The following is a 22,011-nucleotide window of genomic DNA, read 5'->3' on the forward strand; positions in this document are numbered from 1 at the left end:
ACCCTGTTAGTTACTGTCCAAATTGGCCTCCCCATTCCTCCCCCGTTCTCCTTGCTGACAGAATGCCTATGTGGTTAAGGTAACAATTTTCCCAGCCTCAGGCAATGGGTCATGATTAGCCCAGCACAGCGCTGTCCAAGAGAAACAGACTGAGAGCCACAACTGTGAGGCGACCACATTAAAAAAGCAGAAAGTTATTCTGAGGGTATGTTTTAATTTTTGTATGATTTCTTTCGAGAGTATGTTTTAGTTTTTGTACAACTGGTTTTGATGGTATATTTAAATTTTGTAAAATTAATTTTGATCGTATATTTAACTCAATATATCTAAAATATTAGCATTTTAGCATGCAATCAATACAAAACTATTAATGAGACGGTTTGCCTTCTTTTTGGTACTGAAATCTGCTGTATGTTTTATGTTTACAGCACATCTCTCTTGAGTCCAATCACATGTCAAGTCCTTAATAGCTGCACTCGGCTAGTGGCTCCATTACTGGAAAGCTCAGGTTTATCCATCTCTTAGTATCCGAGACTCTTTTTCTGCAAAAGGTCACCATGTGACCCGTGAGGTGAAAAGGAAAGTCAGCTGGGGCCGGATGGGGCTTACACCACTTTTCCAACCTTGTCCTGAAAGCAAATGTGCTTTCCAGAGCACATTAAGAAATGGTAAGGGCAGGGGTCAGAAACTTTTTCTGTGAAGGCCAACAAGCAGATATTTTAGGTTTTTCAAGCCATATAGTCTCTGTTACAACTACTCAACTCTGCCGTTGTTGCACAAAAGCAGCCGAAGATAATATGTAAACATATGAGCATAACCGTGTTCCAATAAAACTTTATTTGCAAAAACAGTTGGCAAGCCTGATTTGGCCTGTGGGCCATCGTTTGTCAATCCCTGGTCAAGAGAATTATAGAGACGCCAGCTCTGATGTTGTAGATTCACTTCCAGACTTATTATACGAGGAAAAAAAAAAAAATCAAGCCATTGCAAATTGGTTTTCCGTGACTTCTGGCTGAAAGTAACCTAATGGATAGTTACAAGATAGAATCAGTGTGTCAGTTATAATTAATCATCTCTCCTGAGATATGTGCCTTTTAAAAATATTATCACTAAGAGGATATGATGATCACAGTAAGATTAATGCCATTGGTTGAAAACCACTTGTTTTAAAAACTTTGATCCTCTCAACTATCATTTTTCTAGATTCATTGATCAGGACACTGAAGCCCAAAAAAAAAAAAAAAAAAAAAAAAAAGCATTGATTAGGTCATGTAGTTGATAACCAGCAGAAAGAGGATCTGAATCCAAATCATTTAGAACTATTTTTAAATCACCTACTATGTTCCGGCTACTGTTTTCAGTGCTTGGCAAGATCAGCAAACAGTAACAAAGATCCCTACCCTTGAGGAGTTTACTGTCTGGAGAAGGGGCAACAGGCGATAAACAACCTGCCCTGAGTTAGGAGGGTGTCTGCACCCCCAAGTTCACTGCATTGTTATCCACCATGACCAAGATGTGGAAACAACTTGAGTGTCCTCAGGCAGATAAAGGGACATGTAATGATGTAATATGTAATATGTAATAATATAACAATAATGTAATATATATGTATATATAATGAAATATATATATGTATATATATAATGAAATATTGTTTAACCTTTAACAGAGAAAGAAATCCTGCCCTTTGTGACAACATGGGTGGACCTTGAAGGCATTATGCTAGGCAAACTAAGCAAAACACAGAACAAGAAATACTGCATGATCTCATTTATATGTGGAATCCAAAATAGTCAGACTCATAGAAGCAGAATGAAGAATGCTGGCGGTGGGGGGGCTGGGGTGCGGGGAGAGGAAATGGAACGATATGGGTCAAGGGCACAAAGTTGCAGTTATGCAAGATAAATAAGTTCTGGAGGTCTAATACGGAGACGGTGATGAGAGTTAACAATACTGTATTGTATACTTGATATTTGTAAGAGGATAGATCTTAAATCTTCTCAATAGACACGTGCAAACGGTAACTGTGTAGAGGTGATAAATATGTTAATTGGCTTGATAGTGGTGATCATTTCACAATGTATGTGCATATGAAAACATCAGGTCACGCATCTTAAGTACATACAATTTTTAATGTCAGTGGTACCTCAATAAAGCTGTTAAAAATCTATATAAAGAGGAGGAAGTCAGGCAGGAATCTTCCCACTGTGCGGCCTGCCTCTTTGCACTTCTTTGAATTGCGTTTATCACAGGCTACCTTATGTAAGGATGACGTGAATGTCTGTGTGCATTTCCCCCTCAATTACAGCCTCTTGGCAGGGAGGGCCTCTATTTCACTGATCTTAATACAGCCACAGCAAACAGCAGGCACTCAATGCTTGTTGGAGAAAAATCCAGTCGATTTCACTTTGGCATCAGCTATTCAGTTGGAAGCAGCTCAAGAAACATATGGATATCAGAGAGGAGGGTAAGTCCAGTTCAAAAATTCAACAAATATTTTTTGTGAATGCCCACAAAGTTCCAGGCACCGTGCTGGGCTCAAAGCTCCCAGCGGGCTCTGGTGGGTTTAAGGAGGCAGATGCCCAGGAAAGCACACAGCTTGCCAGCAGCAAAATACACAGGCCTGGGCTACACAGCTCAAGCCAAGACGGTAGGAGCAAATCCCTAAAGGGAGAGACCTCGGTAGGGTAGGGACATCAGGTAGTAACTGCTGCAGCTGCCCTCCTAGTTCTTATACTGCCTAAGATAGCATGTTTATTCTGTCAGCTACTCTGTTCCCTGGGCCAAGGGACATGAGCTTTTTTTTTCTTTCTCTACATCGGGTGTATAACCCCTGTTTGCAAACCTACCACAGGGAGAAAGCACACACAGAAGGCGTTTGCATTTTGTTTGTTTCAGGTGAGTGGCTTTCAAGGTCCAACTAAGGAGGTCACCTGATCATTCAGTGTTTGAAAGACACCAGCCAGCCACAGGCATCCATCTAACTGACCGGGCCAATGAAAGACGGTGAGCAAATATTCCTGGGAGCTGTATATGGAGGTAGAGACCCGATTTCAGGACCAATACTGCTCAATACTTAAAGGCCAATGCCGAAAAATAAAATGCATTATTCCCCCATTGAAGATGGAAATCACTTGATTGAGTTTTATAGAGTGCGAGGATGACTAGTCTTACGATTTAAATTACCTACTTTACTGGATAGGAGAATCTAAATAAGAAAACCTGGCTCTGCTTTTTAGCCATTAAAAAGTTAATATTCAAGTGTATTTTTGTGGTGCCAATTTGATCCTGAAATTAGATCCTGCTACTGGAACCCAAAGTTAAATGGGCCACAGTTAACTCAGCCTGGGTCTAGGAACTTGGACAGGCCACATCTCTCCAAGACTTCATTCTCTTATCTGTAAAATGAGGGGTTGGACTAAAGCATCTCTAAGTCCCTGCCAGCTTTGCCATTTTAGGATATAAATAGAGTCATAATGACAAGGACTCAAGGGCTCCTAAACCTGTGTGTGCATCAGGAGCAGCTAAGGGGTGTCTTAAAAAAATCAAGATTTTCTGATCCAGCCCTAGAGATTTGGATTCTGTAGGTCTAGTTGGGGGCCTAGAAACAGGCATTTTAAATTGGCTTCAGTGTTTCTGCAAAGCCCATTCTGCAAAGCCCAGCTTCCCTGGCATTTGACAGCCACTGGGAGAACTGAACAGCCAGCCCGGATTGGAGTCATTCTTGTTATTTTAAAAGATCTCATTGGATAAAAACACTGACCTGTCCCTGGTGTCTCTAGCTCTCATCCTGGATTCTGGGCCTTGAAACTAGCTTATGTTAGTAGACATCTTCCAGACCACAGCATTCAAACTCATGTTGGGGGGAGGGGGCAGGGGAGAAGTCTTTGTATTTTGCATTTTTAAAAATTCCTTTTTATTTTAATACAGTCCCAAAGAGGCAGTGGGTTTTAGGAAGGGGATAAGCCCCTCCAATTCTGACTTGACTCATTGTATGACGCTGGCTCAGGAACTCTGCCCGGCTGTCCCAGTTTTCCTGGTGTGGAAAATGGGGAGTGCAAGCCGTGGCCTGTCACACATGTCACATGCTGCTAGCACCATTTTTTAAAGCTCACAAGTGCTTTGAGGATTAATAAGGTGCTTGGAAAAAGGGCAGTTTCTAAAACCGTGGTGTTTGGATTCAACATTGACAGAGAGCCAGCAGCGGCATGTGCTGGAAAGAACACAACACCAGAGACGAGCTGATTTGATTCCAGAGGACTGAAGTATCTAAATGCAACATCCAGGCCAGGCATGCCCTGGCAAAGGACAGCCCCTTCTCAACATGTGAAGCATGGGACGAAGGTCCCGATCTGAGGTTGGGGATGGGGGGGGGGGGGTGTGGACTGGGGGGGCGGTGTTGAGAAACAAGGGAAGGGAGAGTAATGGAAGGAGGGAAACTTGGTAGGGATGTGGGGGGAGGCAGGCAGAATTTAGGGTCCATCTGACTTTCACGGCCATAAATCTAAGGAGAGTGCTGTCAGCCTGGGTATGTGTTTTCTCGGCTGCATCCTGCTTCCTGAGCAGGCACCGAGCCGGCTTGAGGGTTGGGGTTCACTGGGATTTGGATTTTGCTGAGCAAGGACAATGGAGACAGGGCAGGTGGGAGACTTGATGGTGTGGTGGTGGATGGGGTACCCCATAGAGACAGAGAAGCCCCTTTAAAGTGCACATCATGGGAAGAAGGAGTGAAATGTGCTCTCCCTGAGGGATAGGGGGAAAAAAGGTGAGCTACCAATTTACCCAGCAGGGTAGGATATCCTCCCTTCCCAGGGAGGATAAAGGTTAGAAGTAGCACCAAAAGGTTAAGGAAACAGCCGGAGCATGGGAGGCGCATCCCCCTTCCTAACCAACTTCCCGGAAGTTGCTGTGGGAAGTGTGGCAGGCCAATGTTATCTGAGTGTGCAGAACTCTGGATCCCCTCCTCAGGGTCCCCTCCTTCAGGACAATGTTTACTTACAAACTGTGTATGTGTGTACTCACTACTAATCTACTGAATACATCATAAAACATGCACAAATACCAGATGTTAACAAAGGAATTGGAAGGTCAACATAAGTAGAAGTTCTAGTATTTTCTTCCTGCTTCCCAGAACATCAGTGATTTAACTCCCTGTGTGACACTCCCCTTTTTGGAGAACAATCTTCTAGACCATGCTTCCATGAGAACCAGTGCAGTTCTTAAAATGCATATTCTGCTTCAGTAGGTCCTGGGTGGGGGACCGAGAGTCTAACAAGCTTTCTGGGATGCTCATGATGTTTGTTAGTCCAGGACCACACTCGGGGTGGGAAGGCTCTGGGGTTCAGGGTACAATTGTAGCTCCAGTCATTAGTGGAAAACAATGATGCCTTTTTTGGGGGGTCGGAGAGTAGTAGAGGTAAATAAATAAGGAAGGGACCTAATGTGTTTTTATGTAACTGCACTGAGCTCTCTAATTTAAAATATCTTAGTTCAGTCTGACAATAACACAAATTATACCCATTTTACAGATGAGAACCTTGAACTTCAATGATATTATATATTTACCTGAATTTGTACAGCAAGTAAGTGCAGAATAACAAATATGAACGCCGGTCTGTTTTCATACTAAAAACAAATACACATTTATTGTAGGGAAAATTAGAAGGGCACATAGACAAAAATTAAACTTTTTGTTCCCAGCACCCCAAAGCAGCTGCCACCAACATGTTGCTTTTATTTTGTTTTGTGTTTACAGGAATTCGGATCCTTTCTTGCATGAGCCGTGGATCTGAGTTTGAATCTTGGCTGTATTCCTAATGAGTAAGACCTTGGGCAAGTCACCAAACTCTGTGCCTCAGTTTCACCATCTTGAAAATGGGGATGACAATAGGACCAAAATAGAGTATTTGTGAAGATAAAATGAGTTGTGTGTAAAATGCCTGATCTACCACTCCTTGGCAGATAGAGAGTGCTCAGTAAATATTGCCAATTATTATTTTTATTACCACTAAGACCAGAAAGGAGGGAGACACATCTACTGCATAAGTTATACAGATTTAGCTGTAGCGACATTCCAGAAATTCTCAGATTCGAGTCGGCTCACTGTGAGGGGAAGTGGGGAGGCTTGCAGATCTTGTTAAATACACAGTTTATAAGCACGCCCCCTCAGGGTTCTGAATCAGTAAATTTGGAAAAGGAACAGGAGCCCAAAATTAAAATAAGCTCCCTGAGATGGTTGTGTGGCCAGTGGCCTGGGGACCACATGTTGAGGAAACCTGCTTGTTCATGTCTCAGTATTTCTGTTTAAGGGGGTGTGTGTGATCTTTCCATTGCTTCAGGCTTCTCCCTACAAGCATGCACAGTGGCTAAGAAGTCTGGACGCCAGTGTTTAAATATCACATTATTATTATTTTGCTATTTATCTCAGGCAGGTGTTTTGAATTCAGCTGGCCTGAGTCTCTCTCATTTCCCAGCAGCCAAGCTGGGATGCAGAGTTCGGCTCAGCTCCCAGAGCAGACTCTGATGGCTTCCCTTCAGCCTCTCCTAACCCAGGCTGAGCCGGGCAGTGTCTGCTCCACCTGCTTGCGAATTAGTTCACACGATCGGCCAGCGAGGAGTGCCAGTGTGCCCAGCTCCACAAAGATGGCCCACCATGGGGTCCCCAGCATTGCACACAGGCTCTGGAGCACAGTAGAGCTCAAAAAATGCTTGCTGGGAATGAGTGAACTCAGTTGCATAGACTTTCCTTTCACAAAACAACCAAGGTGTGTTGAACAAAATTAATCCACCGTGCACATTTTGTGTTAGAACATGGGTCAGAAATCTCTGCCCTGAAGGCATTTTTCAGAAGCCCAAACAGAGTAGCACAGGCTCTTTGACTTGGGAAGGAGAAAAACTTAGCTGAAGGAGACTTAGTGGGAGTGTGATCACAAGCCTGGCATACCTTAGGGGCTCCACCAAATGTTGGCTCCTGTCCCCTTTCCTTTTCCATCCAAAGATTCAGTAGTCTAGGATTCCAAAAGGTGACAGACATCTTGAGACAGAGGTTTACTTATAGATGTGGAAACCAAAGCCCAGAGAGGTTAAATCACATGCCCAAAATCACACAGCAAGTAAATGCCTTAGTGGGTTTGAATTTGAGCCAGAGGCTGGTTCCTGACTTCAGAGTCCTTTCTTCAAGCTTCTAGAGGTTGGCTCCCTAGCCATTTACATCAAAATTACACCTGGCTGGTTCAGTTGGTGGAGCACGTGGTTCTTGACCTTGGGGTTGTAAATTCCAGCCCATGTTGGATGTAGAGATTACTTTATATATATATATATATATATATACACACACACACACATGTATGTATGTATATATATGTGTGTATATATATATACATATATATAAATACATATAAATATATATTTATATAAATATATATAAATACATATATATTTATATATATATAAATACATATATATTTATATTTATATAAATATATATAAATACATATTTATATTTATATAAATATATATAAATACATATATATTTATATAAATATATATAAATACATATATATTTATATAAATATATATAAATACATATATATTTATATAAATATATATAAATACATATATATTTATATAAATATATATAAATACATATATATTTATATAAATATATATAAATACATATATATTTATATTTATATAAATATATATAAATACATATATATTTATATTTATATAAATATATATAAATACATATATATTTATATTTATATAAATATATATAAATACATATATATATATAAATAATGGCACCTAAGTCTTGCAAAATGCAAATCTTCCTGGAATGGAGGCCAGGAATCTACAGTTTCCATAAAACGAGACTTACTCTGGATCAAATGTCAGGCAGACCTTAGTACAATAAATAAAGGTCAATTTCTGTAAAAAACAAACAACCCTAAGCAGGTAAATCACATTTGCACAAAAGTTCAAGCACCACAGCAACTCAATGTCTTCTACGTAACTAAGGAGATCCCTAAATTCATCCCATAGAGGATCAGATTCCCAACCCTACCCAGTCGTTATTTATAAACAAAATTGTGGGGCGCCTAGGTGGCTCAGTCGGTTGAGCCTCCGACTTTGGCTCGGGTCACTATCTCAAGGGTTTGTAGGTTTGAGCCCCGCATCAGGCTCGCCATTGTCGGCGCAGAGCCCTCTTTGGATCCTCTGCGCCTCCCCTGCTCCTGTGCTCTCTCAAAAGTAAATAAACTTTGAAATAAATAAATAGATGAATGAATGAGTGAATGAATAAGTAAACAAACAAACAAATAAATAGTTTTTCAAAGCTGGTGCAGCAAATGTCTTCTTGAACCCCACCATGAGCACTGGTGGGTATTCTGGTCCAAAACCTCCCCTTGGTCCTAATGGCGGTCACCGTTGCTGCCCCTTCACCAAAGGGGTGACTTGAAGAAGCCAGCCAGAAACAACAGGAACAGGCTTTCGCAAGGCCCCAGACGGCTCTGCCAAATTTCTCACATTCAGATCCTGGAGTCATCGCCCGTCAGGACCTATCAGGACCCGGGCAAGGGAGTTGGGGGAGTGGATTAAAACACGCGTTTTGAAGAGGCTGCAATGGAAAGCCGGAGTCCCTGGCGAGCTAACCTTGGAGAAAGACGACACCAGAGACACTGTAGATGAGTGTGCTCAGGATAACAAAGGCAAGGACGCGGTGCTCCCCGACTTCCTGCGCAATATGCCTTCACCTGAAGTTTAGCTAACACCCTGTCTCTGGGGCCTCTGTTGCTATCAGATTTATGCCTTACGAAATGTCAAAAGGGAGGCACTGCTTCTCCAGTACAGCAGGAAATTTCTTTCTTTCTTTCTTTTTCTTTTTTTAACGCAATGCCCTCCTGGAGGATTTTTGCAACCCTGGATAAATATTTCTCTGTCAATTCAAATGGAAAAGAGCTTACACCTTCTCAAGAAGGGCACCGTTTTCCTCTTAGTGCAGTGCTCCAGGGCAGAGGGGGAAACGTTTCCCTTCCGCCCCTTCAGTGCTTTGGCCGGTCTAATAATTACATTGACATAAGACGGTTTAACAGGAGAAAAACAAATTTAATTACGTACATCCTGGAGTGCCATAAAAAATATGACACCCAAGGACAATTCTGGCAATGGTGGCTGATATGCCATCCTGAGCTAAGGAATCGGCTAGGGACCTGGGGCTTCAAAGTGGGGGAAGGTGATTCACAGAACAAAAGAGGACCAGATGTTTGGTAATTAGATGTTTGCCCTGCCACACAGATAGGTCATTTCAGATAAAAAGTCATCACTGGTAATAGCTCTCTCTCTGGGCCAGTCCCCCTATCTAAGCGTAGCTAAGGGAGAGAGAAAAAAGTTTTCTTTGAATCTGCCGGGTCTTGATTGCCTTCAGCTCAAAATAATCCACATGCCAAAGTGGCATATTGTGGGGTCACCTGTTGGGCTCCTTCTCATCTGCAAAGCAGCCGAGTCAAGCATCCTGGTGTGTGCCCAGCACTGAGGCGTGTGCACCAAGAGCGGAATCCCAGGTGCCTTCACCAGACTTACCTGCAGAGGAGAGAATGAATCGCTGTTATTAAATCAGGCAGAGTTCTTTCTTTTCTGCGTGGTGCCCAGCAGCCTGACTGCCAAGGCAAACTGGACGTAACTCTAACGACTTCGAACTCCAAATGGTCTCTGAGTGTAATGCACCTTTCGCAGGCCACACCTCCTCCAGGAAGACTGCTGGTACTTCTGCAGCCCAGTAGTTCTTTCCACAGGGAAACTAACATGTCCTGAGTGACTGCCTTTGGCCAGGGGCAGTGAGGACATGATCTCATTTATTCCTCCACACAACCTTGTGAAGTGGGCATTATTAAGCCCATTTTATTATTGAGGAAACTGAAGCCCGGAGTTTAGGTTAGGAAGTTCAACAGAAATCTCACCTCCCCCACTCTTCAGGTGGGTGATGTGGGGCAGGTTGCTTAACTTTTCTGAGCTTTATGGCCCCATCTATAAAATGAGGAGTATACTGTACTTTCCAGGTTCATGGGTTCAGTCACTGCAATTATGTATATAGGGCTCAGCATTGTGCCTGGCATAGAGGAGACGTTTAATAAAATGATGGCTGTTGCTATCACTATGATTAACTCTACTAAGGCAGAGAGGGGCAGAGGAGGGATCCAAACTTGGGTCAGGGTGACTCCAGAGCCCATGGACTTTCCTAGGTGTGCCCTGATGTCTGCATCTCTGAAGGTTTATACTCTTAGATGTTCATGTGTGTGTGTTTTCTGTCCAGCCTCTGAGCACATAGGTATGAGATAGACTTTCTTTTCATTTGCCACACTGCCAGGTTCTGGTGTGCAGGAGAAACATACTAAACACCTAAACATGGCTCAACCAGAGCCCTCCCAGACTAATGGCAACTTTCCAGTCCTTTCTCTCCAAGCATTGGCATCCAAGTATTGAATCTACAAAAAATAGTAAAGAAAACCATATTGGAAGATTTATTAGTTATCCTGAATATCTTTAAAAGAATCACAAACGGATTAGGAAAAAACCCCATGGAAACAAACCAGATCAAATAAGATTAAATATATGACAAAGCATGTTGTGACAGAAGCCCCCTACACCGACCTTCTTTGGTCTATGTGGGAAAGACCCTCTGAGTCCAAGAAGAAAGCCAGAGCAAAGTGGTGATCTCATCTTGGCTTGTGCATTCCCATTCTTGTATTTGGGAAAAAGCACCTTCACCTGAGAAGTTGAAAACAGGGATCTGAAATCCCTTTCCTACTTGGGGACTATACTTTGTCTTACGGCCCCTTTGGCTTACAAGAGAGCAGTGTGGCCCCGTACTAAAAGCAAGAGTTCTGGAGATTCTAGAATGGTGTCTCTATCACAGCAGGAACACATGTTATTCACTGTTGTACTTCCGGAGCCAGGAACAGAGTTGAATGAGTGAATGAATGAATGGGCAAACGAATGTACCAGGAGTGCCTGGGTTTGCATTCCGGTACCACCTCTGGTTAGCAGGATCAGTTTTCCTGTATTTGTTTGCCATGCTGTGTGACAAATTGCTACAAACTTAGTGGCTTAAAAGAACACAAATGTATTACCTCACAGTTTCTGCGGCCTGGGAATCTACTTAGGGTCTCACTGGGCTGAAATCAGAGTTCTGGCTGGGGCTGCAATTCTCAGCTGAGGTTTGAGCTCCTCTTCCAAGATGACCGATCTTTGGCAGAATTCCTTTCCCTGTGGTAAGAGGACTGAGGTCCCTGTTCTGCCTCTGGCTGTTGGCCATGGAACATTCTCAGATCCCAAATGCTGCCTGCAGTTTCTTAACACATAACTGCCTTAGGTGGCTCACGACATAACTCTGCTTTCTTCCAGGCCGGCAGAAACACATCTCTCTCGTCTTTGTTGTTTGTAACTGCCGGACCCTCTAAGAGCACACCTGATAAGGCCAGGCCCACCCAGGATGAGCTCCCTTTTGATGGACTCAGCTGATGAACAACCTCAATCACATCTACAAAAATCTATTTTGCCATATGACGTAACACAACCACAGGACATCACAGGAGTGACGTCTTATCATAGCCACTGGTCTTGCCCACAGTCCAGGACAAGGGGTTATACAAAAGCATGGGTCACGGAGGGTCATTTTGGAAGTCCACCCACCACAGTTCTTTAGTTGTAGAAGGAGAATACTAATAGCATCTACTCTGTGATACTGTTATGAGGATTGTACAACATGACATAGATGAAATGCCTGTCATGGAATAAGTGCTTAATAAACATAAACTATTATTTATATTGATATAGGAGTCTCATGTGAGTCTCCAGGGCATGCCTCCAGAATATCCCCTACCTCTATACATTGGAAAAAGTTAGATTCAGACAGCCAAGAGCAACTTTATTCAAGCAGATCCTTTGTCAATAGCACTGTTTCTCAGACTTTCCCCTTCCAGATGGAAGAATGTAGACACAGATTCTTGAATGGTGTGGAGTATACCTGAAGGAACTAAGCACTGAAAAATTTCTTAGAAGTCTTATGTTGAACTTTAAACTAAAAAAAAAAAATCATGAGGATTTGGATTTAACTCCAAAATCTGTATTTGCTTGAACGATCATGGAAACATCTGCAAACAACATGGATACGTCAAGAAGGCATACCAAATTTACCCTGCCGCCTCTGGAGTCCCCTGACACATCAATGTGTCTGTCAAACCCTAAAGGAGAGGTCTCCCCAACTTTAAACAATTTTTTAAAATGTTTATTTTTGAGAGAGACCATGAATCGGGGAGGGTTAGAGAGAGAGGGAGACACAGAATCTGAAACAGGCTCCAGGCTCTGAACTGTCAGCACAGAGCCTGACACGGGGCTCAAATTCATGAACTGTGAGATCATGACGTGAGCCAAAGTTGGACACTTAACTGACCGAGCCACCCAGGCACCCCATCCCCGACTTTTTATCTCCTTGATCGTGTACTACAATGAGGGCATTTGTTTGAGCCGATTCTTTAATGTGTGTATAATTATTGATAAATCAGATGCATGTACTACAGTGTAATATATTAAATCCCTAAGAAAACATCTCAATTTCGAAAATAGAAATTTAAAAAAGATGAGATAAAAAATAAATATGGGGCACCTGAGTGGGTGAAGCGAGTTAAGTGTCCAATTCTTGGTTTGGGCTCAGGTCATGATCTCACCATTTGTGAGTAAATAAATAAACATTGCAAAACAAAAATAAATAAATATGAACAGAAGTTCTAACATTTCCTCCCTGTGCCCCCAGTGGATCATGTTGTAAGACCCCCGGTGTAGACCCCTCCTTTGGGGGACCAATAACCAAAAGGATGCGTTACAGATCCTGCTGGCCACACCCATCTTCTTATCCCTGTCTCCTGTCCTCAGGGAGGCTCCTGGGTGTGGGACAAAAGCAAGTAGGAGCTGCAGATTTCCCAACACAAGACACAAAACCTTTGGGAGAAAGAGCATAGGAAGACAAAACCTTCTTTCTGCTCTCTCATTGTCTCTCTCTTCTTCCTTTTGCTCTCACTCTGTTTTTGTTTTGTTTGTTTGTTTGTTTTTTTCTACTTTTTGCTTTGGAAGTCAAAAAAAGGCCCAGAACAAAGACAGGGTTGGAATCTAGCACTTACGGGATAGCAGACTACATGACAGGTTCTGCACTGGATGCTTCTGGGTCCACTATCCCTCTCGCTCAGTGCAGCATGCTTGCTGGGTGGCTGTTAGAGTCCTGGTTTTACACGTGACAGGGATGGAGAAGTAATTAAACTGAGCCCAGCTCTACACAGTGGAATTTGCATTCTAACTTCTGTTCAACTCCAGTGCTTCAGATTTAACCACTTTGTAATTTCTGAAGAGACTTTGTTATATATTTCAATGCTGTTAAAGAAGGGTTGCATATGTGGAAGGTTAGGATCGAGTGGGTATGGGTGATATTGGAGACCCTCCACTCTGGCCCACTACAGTTTGTCAATATTGGAATTGAGCCAAAAGATGCTCCTGCTGAAACTGTCTCCAGAAATCACCTAGGCCATGATCACCTAGGTCAGAGAACTACAGCTTGTAGGCCAAACCCGGCCACCACCTGTTTTTGCAAATAAAATTCAGTTGGAACACGTTCATGTTCACTTATTTACATATAGTCTATGACTGCTTCCATGCTACAGAAGCTGAGTTGAGTGGTTTTGACAGAGCCCATATGGCCTCCAAAGCCTAAAATATTTTACTGTTTGGCTCTTTACAGGAAAAGTTTACTGACCCCCATCTAGTTCAGAGACCTGAGACCTTCAAGCTATTTTGATCGTGTGCTCCTATTAGTAAAACCACACACACACCCCCACATCCTTTGAACTACATAGGTATATTTGTTTATTGAGAAAATATTTAAATGTACTACCATTCTAATAGATATTTTTCATCAGAGGACACCCAAACTAGAAATTTTAAATGAACTGAAAATAAAGGTATAAAAAGGTACAGAAAATAAAGGTATAGAATTTTTTCCAACACTCCTATGGATCATTTTGACCCTTCTTTGGTCTAGAGGTTTGGAGACTGATCTAGATCATGATTTTTAAACTTCATGCCTAGAAAGGAGCTATTATGGGTTCCATAAATAATGTAAGAATTGTGTCCAATGATATGGATTTGAATTCAGAAAAAACACAACTCTCTCACATGTATCCCTCTGCTGTATCATGTGTATATGACAGATTTCATTCAAAAAGAGGATTTTATAGTTAAGAATAGTTTACTTATCTTTTTAATGTTTTTTTAAAATTTATTTTGAGAGAGAGAGAGAGAGAGAGAGAGCACACAAAGGGAAGGGGCAGAGAGAGGGAGAGAGAGGATCCCAAGCAGGCTCTGCACTGCCAGCACAGAGCCTGATGTAGGGCTCAACCTCATGAACCATGAGATCATGACTAGAGCCAAGATCAACAGTTGGCTACTTATCTGACTGATCCACCCAGGCTCCCCTATGGCTAAGAAGAGTTTACAAATGGACCAGACTTATTTAGGCTGGTGCTGGAAGCCAGACAGAAAGTACCATTTGGGTCTTGAATAAATACCTTATTTCCAAGCAGCACATTTTAGGCACCAACTTGCCATAAGGAAAGAAAAACACTTTGGACTTACTGACCTGGTCATTGAAGATCCAGGACATCCACTGGGCTTTGCTTTTAAAGAAAATCAAGGTCATTTGATTACAGAGACACACACTCTAACATCCCATCTCTTATCCAGGTGGCTGTGTGAGCAGGTGGGCTTGGGGACTTCTTGAGAAGCCAGGTCTTTGTCTGTCTGTCTGTCTGTCTGTCATTCTTGCTGCGTGCCTACTTGAACATGTGCATCCCTAGCATCAGAAAGCAGTAAGGCATTTATACCTCACGCCTGAACCACACACTCAGCATCTGACCCGAACTCTGCGGTGAAGAAGTGGGCTTGTGGGAAACTCTGGCTGAAGTGAAGCCTTGACCACCACCTTGTGTAAGCAGGAAGGGTGGTTTGAGAGTCAGGGTCTCAGCGATCCTGCCTGCTTCATCCTTTACTTCTAAGAAACATGAAAAAGAGTTGGAGAGTGGGGGCCTACTCACAAGAAGAGGCTAGTGGCTGGAATGACATTTTCGAATCAGACAGAGGGGCGCCTAGGGAGCTCAGCTGGTTGAGCATCTGACTTCAGCTCAGGTCATGATCTCAAGGCTCGGGAGCTCAAGCCCCACACTGGGCTCTCTGCTGTCATCGCAGAGCCCGCTTCAGATCCTCTGTCTCCCTCTCTCTCTTTGCCCCTCCCCCTGTGCTCACTCTGTCTCTCAAAATAAATAAATAAATAAATAAAACATTAAAAAAATTTTTTTAAGTCAGGCAGAAGTGGATTCAGCTCCTGTTATGAGTTACTTAACCTGAATCTCTTTTGCTGTTTCAGGGAACACTACGACTTGCCTTGCAGGCAGTTCTGATGCACTTGAGTGGTTTTCTATATATAAAATCAGACACAGCGTAGACCAGTGCGCATTGCATGCATCACAAGGATTAAAGCATAATCATAACAATGACATTAATATTATTCAACTTTGTGGTGCTAACCAAGAAAGATGCTCTGTCTTCTCCCTGGATATCCCTGCCACACCCAGACCATCACCAATACCTCTGAAGTCTCCAGTGAATCCTCTTTCGTCTCACATTCCTCCCTTCTGTACTGTCTACCACTCCCCAAACCCATTACTTCCTCGATTTTACATTTTTTATTCCTTGCAAGCAAGCATCTTAACTTCTCACACATTTGCTAAGAAGATTGAGTGAAACTTGTCTGTGGACAGCGCAATGCAGATGCCCATTATTACAATTGCCTTGTTTTTAAATCTGCAAAATCATTATGTGGCTACAGACTGGAGGTTAGACACCCACTTGCTGCATTTTCTTTGCAGCAAAACACCCCAATTTCAACAGCCAGGTGCATTTTATTTTCCTACTCTGGGTTCATTGTTAGGGCGTCAACTCCCATAAATTTCATTTAATCTGTTCTGGACTAAGAAACAAGATAACTCCAATTCCTTAAAATTGTGAACTGGCTCTCTGTTTGGCCAAGGGTGTCCCGCCCTAGAGGACAGAACACGAACTTCACCGCCCGCCTGTAAAGGCATTTACTTTCCCGTTTCAGAGGACTTCCGTTTACTCTTCACATTTGGGCTGTGTGCTGAGGGGCAGTGGTGAACGTTGAATCCCTCCTACATCTTTACTCCATTTGCTCGTGCAGCAAACCATGATTGTGTGCCAAACATGTTCCAGTTGGAAGTAGAGTTTTGAAGTATCATTTTCCCCCCAAAGAGCCGCTCCAGGCACGGCTCAGACAGATCCTCTGACTCACCAGACTGCAGTCAAGGCTTTGGCCACTCTGTGGTTTTCGGCTGGACCTTGGGGTCCTCTTCCAAGCTCATTGTGGTTGACTTGTGGTTGTAGGACTGAGGCCCTTGCAGCTAGGAAACAGCCCTTCTCCAAGACAGTTTTGCTTCCTTCTTGATGTCAGCAGGATCATCTCTCTGAGTCTCACTTTGTTTCCCTTTAACTTGAGAAAAATTTCAGATTTATGAAAAAGTCACAAGATAGGACAGAGAGTTCCCATAGATCCCACACATACCTTGTCCTACCATTAACAGCACATGTGAGTGTGGTATATTTATCACAATGAATGAACCAATGATGAACCATTATTATTATTAACTCAAATTCTGATTTTATTCAGATTTCCTCTTGTTTTTCCCAGTATTGTTTTCCATTCCAAGATCCCGCTCAGGATCCCACATCCCATTTATAGTTTGCAATCTCCATTTACGAACAATCTATGTCTGTTTCAAAAAACACTACGTCACTTCAGAGGTTGTACAGGTGCCTCAAGAGTATTTCTCACTCTTCTTCCTCCTGTCCACTGGGATATCGCTGTTATTTACTTATCTATAAGTACACTCATCTGGCACACTGTAACCATTATTGCTTCAAACAATATGTCATATTTTAGGCCAATTAAGAATGGCAACAGGGGCACCTGGGTAGCTCAGTTGGTTGAGCATCAGACTTTGGCTCAAGTCATGATATCATGGTCCATGAGTTCGAACCCCGCACTGGGCTCTGTGCTGACAGCTCAGAGCCTGAAGTCTGCTTTGGATTTCTGTGTCTCCGTCTCTCTCTGCCCCTCCATCACTCATGCTCTATCTTTCTCTCTTTCAAAAATAAATAAACATTAAAAAATTAAAATTAAAATTAAAAAAAAAGAATGACAACAATAAACTATTTTATTTTACCTTCATTTATTCCTTCTACAACATCCTCCCTTTCTTTACGCACCTCCAAGTTTCAGTCCCATATAATTTTCCTTCATCCTGAAGAACTTTCAACATTTATCGCGGGGCTGGTCTGTTGGCAGTAAAATCCCTCCAATTTTGTTCGTCTGTGAAGTCTTTACTTTTCCTTCACTTTTGAAGAATTTTGCTAGATACGGATTTCCGAGTTGGTAGGGTTTTATTCTTTCAAAACTTTAAAGATTTTACTTTACTCTCTTCTCTCTCGCGTGGCTTCTGATACAAAGTTCCGCATGATTCTTACCGTTGTTCTTCTATCGCTAAGGTGTTTTTTTCTTGTGGCTTCTTTTATGATTTTCTCTTTGTCTTTGGTTTTCTGCAGGTTGAATATGAATGCCCTGATACATTTGGTTTTGTTTTTACTTATCCTCATTGATGTTCTCTGGAACATCTGTGGTTTGGTGTTGTCATTGATTTTGGAAAATTCACAGCCATTATTACTTCAAATATTTCTTTTGCTTCACTCTGTCTTCTGACAGTGTTTCAGTTATATGTGTAATTTCTTCTGATGTTGACCCACAATTTTTGGATGCTCTATTCTGTTTTTTTCCCTTTGAATTTTCTTTTTTGGGTATTTCTGTTGACCTATCTTCAAGCTCACTGGACCTTTTCTTGGCTATGCCAAGTCTGTTGTCAAGCCCACTGAAGGTGTCCTTCATAGCTGTTGCTGTGTTTTGATTTTTTTTGAACTTTTTATTTCTTAAAAATAATTTTTTTCAGTGTTTATTTTTGAGAGACAGAGAGAGACAGAGCATGAGAGGAGAGGGGCAGAGAGAGAGGGAGACACAGAATTGGAAGCAGGCTCCAGGCTCTGAGCTGTCAGCACAGAGCCCGATGCAGGCTTGAACCCACGAATGGTCATGACCTGAGCTGAAGTCAGAGGCTTAACCAACTGAGCCACCCAGGCGCCCCCACTGTGCTTTGACTTTTAGCATTCACTTGATGGTTTCCTGGAGTTTCCACTTTTCCACTTACATCACCCATCTATTCTCGAAGGTTGTCTACTTTTTCCATTAGATCTCTTAATATATTAATTATAACTATTTTAAATTCTGTCAGATAATTCTGACATCTGTGTCATATCTGAGTCTGGTTCTGATGATTATTTAGTCTCTTCAGACTGCTTTTCTTGCCTTTTGACCAACCTTGTAATTTTTTGTTAAAAGCCAGACATGCTGTATTAGGTAATAGGGGATCAGGTAAATAGGCCTTAAACATAAGGGTTTATGTTACTCTGTCTACAAAATGTGCTGTATTAATGTTTGCTGTAACTACAGGTGCCAGAGGCTTCCCATTCCTCAATGCCCTTATTTGTATCTCTCTTTTTGACTCTGGGCTTCCTTCAGTACCCTCCCCAGAGACAGTCTGTCCCTTGCTGCTGTTTCGGCCCAAATCCACTATTGTTGTATGGGAGACCTATTGGTGTGGTGGAAAGGTATGAGGAATGGGGAGCAGTCTACACCTTCCAGTTAAATCTCAAGTCTTTTGGGGGTGTCAGGGTGGCTCAGTCCATTGAGCATCCAGCTCTTGATTTGGGCTCAAGTCATGATCTCATGGTTGTGAGATTAAGCCCTGCAGTGGGCTTGGTGCTAAATGTGGAGCCTGCTTGGGATTCTCTCCTTCCCTCTCCCTCTGCCCCTCCCCAACTTGCATGTGCACACGCGTGCTCTTCTCTCTCTAAAAAATAAATTAATTAATTAAAAATCACAGTCTTTCCCTGGATTTGTGTCTTGCTGTGACCTTCATAACTATTTCTCCAGTGATACAGTTGTTTTTCCCCCTTCCCCTGTCTCCTCCCTCCTTCCCTGGCTATAGTGTTTTTTTATCTGTTTCTTGGAAGGCCTTATCCTTATTGACTATGTTTTTCCTCCCTGTAGGTGATCTGGGAATGTTGAAGCAGGCTGGAGTGGGACGATCCTTCCAGGTGGATAGCTCTGGCAAAGCTCTTCTGAAGGTCAGGCCTTTGTAATGGAGAAGGCTCCTGGTGTATTTCCCTCCTGCTGGCAGAGCCAAGAAGGGATCTTTCTTGGATCTTCAGCATGTGAACCTGGTAGGGTTCCTGGAGGTAAAACTCACAAAAGCGTGGGTCCTTCTAAGGCTGTGGCCTCCAGGAGTTTCTCACTCTCATGGTCATCCACACTGAGCCTCCAGCAATTTGTCAAAATTGCCTTCTGAGTCTTCCTACCAGCTTACGACCCCAAAAATTTATCTTCTGGGTAAGCAGATCTCACCTGTGTCTCTCTGGATTTTAGGGTGGCAGTTTCTCTTACAACTACGGCCATCCCATGAGTCAAAAAACTTCATTGATTTTTCACGTTGTCCAATTTTTTCTTGGTGTAAGGACGGGAATAAAAATTTCCAAGCTCTTTACATGTCCAAGTTGAAACTGACAGCCCTGTATTGACTTTAAAAAATGTTTATTTATTTATTTATTTATTTGGAGGGGTGGGCAGAGAGAGAGGGAGAGAACCCCAGGCAGCTTGTGCTATCAGTGCAGATCCTGACATAAGGCTCAATCTTACAAACCATGAGATCATGACTTGAGCCAAAATCAAGAGTCAGATACTTAACCAACTTAGCCACCCCCCCCCATATACCCCCCATATTGACTTTTTTAAAGAGTGCACCTGATTATGTCCGGATCACTCAGAATAAACTCCCTTTTCATTAGTCTAATCCCAGGAGAGAAATTCCATGTGCACATACATATCACCCACACTCAATGGGAGGAGACTACATATAGTATATACACCAGGGGGTGGGAATCTTGGGGGGCATATTAAAATTCTGCCTACTACAACTTGCCAGAGTAGGTGACATTTGAAGTTAGTTTTAAAAAAACAAGTGGAATGAACTGACCCGGAAGTGGGGGGAGCACACAAGGCAGAAAGAATTGCACATAAAAGAAAGAGAAGTCATTGAAAAATGCCATCGAGATCCAGATGCTATGTCCAAACTCATCAAACTGTACACATTACATACATGCAGATTTTTGTCTACCAATTATAGCTCAATAAAGCTAAAAGAAAAATCCAGGCATTGACTTCCTTTACTTTGGGATTGTGTCTTGAAGTTTTTGGTTGGAGAAATGTCCTTAGGAACTCACTTTGAGAACACACATAGCTAGCTAGCAATAGTTAAAAATAAAGAATTCTCTCCATCAACCAAGAAAACCTCAGATTATTAGTTTTGAACAACAGGAGGTCTAGGTCACCCGAGGCTCCCAGTGAATGCTTGCCTGGAGTCATGGTAGTTGGGTTGACAGATATGGTTCTTTCCTTCCAGAAATGCTGCCACCTTGGTTCTAATGAACCAAAGCTTTAATGAGCAAGGTCTTTCCAAAGAAGTGTTGTGTCTCTTCGAGTAAGTCTTGTTAAACCTTTTCCTTATTTTTTTCCCTCAAACAGAAGTTAAAACAGCAACAACAAAGCCACCCTGCACCCCCGTTTGGTCCAGGGGGAAAGTTGGGATAATTCTCGATTGTTTCCCATTTGTAATTATAGAAATGCCATTCTTTTCTTGGACTGTCATGTTACGGGACATTTCTAGTGAAGATGTTTACATTCCCGCAACACATTCAGAACACGCGAGGCAGCCGCTCTGCAGGAAAATGGCATTGACGGTTGCCATGGGAACTGTGTGAAGTCACAGAAAGTAGATTATCTCATAATGCATTACCCTGTGTCAGAAACCAGCAGCCTGCCTGAGGAACAAACCACCAATTAACAAGCGACAATTCAGGGCCAGAGAATAGAAACAAAATACAGGCCGGCCTTGGAAAGGTCATGTTCAAGCTAATTTATTGGTTACTCTGCGCTACTCAAACCAATTATTCTGATTGCTTTCCACCCATAGAAATCTATTTCAACTAGTCCAGACTTCTATAGGGGGAAAATCCAGAAAAATGGAATTTTGACATTTTAGTGAAATGTTTAGGATCCGTTGTTGCTGGGTTTTTTTTTTTTTTTTTTTAATCCTTTTGCTCAATCAGTGAGATTTTCAAATTAAAGTTTCGTCTTTTTATTTCTAGAAGTTTAAAAAAAATTTTTTTAATGTTTACTTATTTTTGAGACAGAGAGAGACAGAGTGCGAGCAGGGGAGGGGCAGAGAGGGAGGGAGACGCAGAATCCGGAGCAGGCTGCAGGCTCTGAGAGAGCCCGACGCAGGGCTCTAATTCACGAACCATGAAATCATGACCTGAGCCTAAGTCAGGCGCTTAACCAATCAGGAGCCACCAGGTGCCCCTGTTTCTGGAAGTCTTTCGGAGGCAGTAAGCTTAGCAATTAAGGGCGTAGGTCCTAGTATCAAACTACTTGGGTATAAATTTTGGCTTTGCCTCATTAGCCCTGTGGTGTTGAATAGATGACTTTGTTCCTCCAGGCCTCAGTCTCCTCACCTCTAAGATGGGAACAATAATGGCATCTACCTTTCCAGTAAAAGTTTCCACCTCCTGGGCTCAGCATAATGCCTGCTCATATTAAGTGTTCAGTATGTGTTTAGCAGTGTTATCTGATGAAAGTACTCATGTTTTCTTGCAAAGAATTAAGGAATTTTGAAAAGCTCATCTTGTGAAGAAAAGCAATGAAAGGAGAGGGGAAAAAAATCTGTGTTTACCGCA

General features: G+C 42.4%; 1 long non-coding RNA gene across 2 annotated transcripts; it reads left to right on the forward strand.

The window, feature by feature from the left end:
• The first annotated feature begins 387 nt into the window (after positions 1-387).
• On the forward strand, positions 388-21,002 carry LOC113602873 (uncharacterized). 2 transcript variants are annotated; one of them, XR_008300484.1, is made up of 5 exons: positions 388-2,467; positions 2,899-3,006; positions 4,194-4,357; positions 5,756-5,820; positions 19,271-21,002. It is a non-coding gene; the product is annotated as an uncharacterized LOC113602873 (long non-coding RNA). The 2 variants fall into 2 exon arrangements; XR_003424403.2 differs by lacking the exon at positions 19,271-21,002 and having other exon boundaries at positions 5,756-7,291.
• The last annotated feature ends 1,009 nt before the right edge of the window (positions 21,003-22,011 follow it).

This window comes from Acinonyx jubatus, chromosome B4 (assembly GCF_027475565.1).
Source record: "Acinonyx jubatus isolate Ajub_Pintada_27869175 chromosome B4, VMU_Ajub_asm_v1.0, whole genome shotgun sequence".
Classification (NCBI taxonomy): Eukaryota; Metazoa; Chordata; class Mammalia; order Carnivora; family Felidae; genus Acinonyx; species Acinonyx jubatus.